Raw genomic sequence first — 2622 nt, 5'->3', positions numbered from 1 at the left:
AGCCAAGCTGCTTCACCTGCTATGCTGAACAGGGGCCTTGGTGGGGGATGGGAAGATTGGAAGGGATATACAAGGAAGAGGGAAGGAAGCGACCGTGGCCATAAGTTAGATACCATCGCGGCATTTACCTGGAGAAGTGGTAAACCACGGAAAACCACTTCCAGCTGAACTCCCGCGGCTGAGTGGACCCCGTTCCAGCCCTCGTACCACTTTTCAAATTTCGTAGCAGAGCCGGGAATCGAACCCGGGCCTCCAATATGCATGTTTACAAGTCGTACGGAAGAAGAGAATATGAATAAACAGTCATAGCTATACACGTATTATGTACACTGATTTATATGACTGATAAAAGAAGGAAAGACATTCAGGAAGACCTTACCTTGAAACATCCATAAGATGTCTTCGACTTTAATAACCAACGACCTGAATACATCCGTCCATCCCACTAATATCATTCAAGGATCTTAGGGCCTGCATAAACCAATAAATCCTGTGTGTTGCATTTATGTTTGTTTCAGGGTTCTTCTTTGTCTTCTGGTCTAATCACGTGAGGATATTCACTCAAATAAGAAAATATCCATAAATCATTTGAGTTAAGTCATTTAATTTCTCTACTTTCTTCTTATTGAGAGCAGAAATTAAGCTTAATTCGCTTCATCTTTACAATTGTTTCAACATAAAACGAGTTACGCGAGTGAGAAAACAACTATGACATACCGGAAATTTACGTGTATATTGAAAAACTAAAAATGGGAATGCATTACGAACTGCGCAAAAATACGAATGCGAAAAAGAACCTGAATTAAAAAAATTTTGCATCGGCCGGGAATCGAACCCGGGCCGCCCGCGTGGCAGGCGAGCATTCTACCACTGAACCACCGATGCCTCGTTAAACCTACTGTTACTGCATGTTATATTACTGGTAGTACATACACCACATTTTCGTTAAAAAGTAAATTATTTTTGGATGTGATAACAATTCTTTCAAAGCTCGTCTCGTAATAGCAGCACTCAACGGCAAAGATACGTAGTTTGTAATGTACCCGTCCAAAATAACATGAGAATAGCTATGAAGACGTAAAAGTTTGTCATGTAATGGAATTAATACACAGAACCGTCTGTGAAACGATGTTCTCAAACTACATTCCGACACTAAATGGCTTCAAAAAGCCCTCCCCGGCGGGGAATCGAACCCCGGTCTCCCGCGTGACAGGCGGGGATACTGACCACTATACTACCGAGGACTACACAAAGCCATTATATACAAACCTGTTATAGTCATGATTGAATATTATATTCTGGCAAATATTTAAAAATGTTAATTATTTTTGTAAATCTAGAGACTGTAAAAAGGGTAAAAAGACCGACGCCTTTGAACGGACAATATTCGATATAAAATCAACTTCAAAATCATCTGGTGACTAATCATCGGTATTTATGTGATTATAAACAGTGGAGGAATACTGAATGCATTTCAGCACCAGTGATAAAATGAATGGACTGGATTGTTCATTAACGCCGGTTTCGATTTTATGCTACGAGAATGCCTCCGATAATACATACGTTTATGACATTCCGTTCTTTCTACCGACTGTGGTCTGAGTTCATATAGCGAAACCTACCGCAACGTATTCCTCGGTAGTATAGTGGTCAGTATCCCCGCCTGTCACGCGGGAGACCGGGGTTCGATTCCCCGCCGGGGAGTTTCAATTTTAGAAATGTAATTAATTATGTTGCCACAATGGACCGTCCTGTTGGAATAATGTTTCAAATACCAGATTTTCATTAAAACTACATTTATGGATGTCAATTTATACCACCCGTAAAGAAAGTTATTTACTTACGGTTGGTTTTTCCCGTCCGCCTCTGTGGTGTAGTGGTTAGCGTGATTAGCTGCCACCCCTGGAGGTCCGGGTTCGATTTCCGGCTCTGCCACGAAATTTGAAAAGTGGTACGAGGGCTGGAACGGGGTCCACTCGATTCCCACCTCAGCCATCCTGGAAGTGGTTTTCCGTGATTTCCCACTTCTCCTCCAGGCGAATGCCGGGATGGTACCTAACTTAAGGCCGATTCCTTCCCTCTTCCTTGTCTATCCCTTCTAATCTTCCCATCCCTCCACAAGGCCCCTGTTCAGCATAGCAGGTGAGGCCACCTGGGCGAGGTACTGGTCATTCTCCCCAGTTGTATCCCACGACCAAGAGTCTGAAGCTCCGGGACACTGCCCTTGAGGCGGTAGAGGTGGAATCCCTCGCTGAGTCCGAGGGAAAAGCCGAACATGGAGGGTAAACAGATGATGATGATGGTTTTTCCCTCGGACTCAGCGAGGGATCCCACCGGGATCCCACGGAAGCACTTGCCCCATACATATAGTGGTATGGGGACGCAATCGTGTTTTTACTCCCGCCTCAAGGGCAGTGTCCTGGAGCGTGAGACACTGGGTCGGCGATACAACTGGGGAGCATGACCAGTATCTCGCCCAGGCGGCCTCACCTGCTATGCTGAACAAGGACCTTGCGGGATAGACAAAGAAGAGGGAAGGAAGCGGCCGTGGCCTTAAGTTAGGTACCATCCCGGCATTTGCCTGGAGGAGAAGTGGGAAACCACGGAAAACCACTTCTAGGA

At 45.0% G+C, this 2622-nt stretch overlaps 3 non-coding genes across 3 annotated transcripts; 1 reads left to right on the top strand and 2 right to left on the bottom strand.

The window, feature by feature from the left end:
- Positions 1-814: 814 nt before the first annotated feature.
- Positions 815-885, bottom strand: TRNAG-GCC (transfer RNA glycine (anticodon GCC)). Its single transcript has one exon. It is a non-coding gene; the product is annotated as a tRNA-Gly (tRNA).
- Positions 886-1172: 287 nt separating this feature from the next.
- Positions 1173-1244, bottom strand: TRNAD-GUC (transfer RNA aspartic acid (anticodon GUC)). Its single transcript has one exon. It is a non-coding gene; the product is annotated as a tRNA-Asp (tRNA).
- Positions 1245-1632: 388 nt separating this feature from the next.
- On the top strand, positions 1633-1704 carry TRNAD-GUC (transfer RNA aspartic acid (anticodon GUC)). The gene has a single exon. It is a non-coding gene; the product is annotated as a tRNA-Asp (tRNA).
- Positions 1705-2622: the final 918 nt, after the last annotated feature.

The sequence above is a fragment of the Anabrus simplex genome, chromosome 1 (assembly GCF_040414725.1).
Source record: "Anabrus simplex isolate iqAnaSimp1 chromosome 1, ASM4041472v1, whole genome shotgun sequence".
Taxonomy (NCBI): domain Eukaryota; kingdom Metazoa; phylum Arthropoda; class Insecta; order Orthoptera; family Tettigoniidae; genus Anabrus; species Anabrus simplex.
The sequence above is the reverse complement of the archived record's forward strand: the minus strand, read 5'-3'. Positions and strand labels throughout refer to the sequence as shown.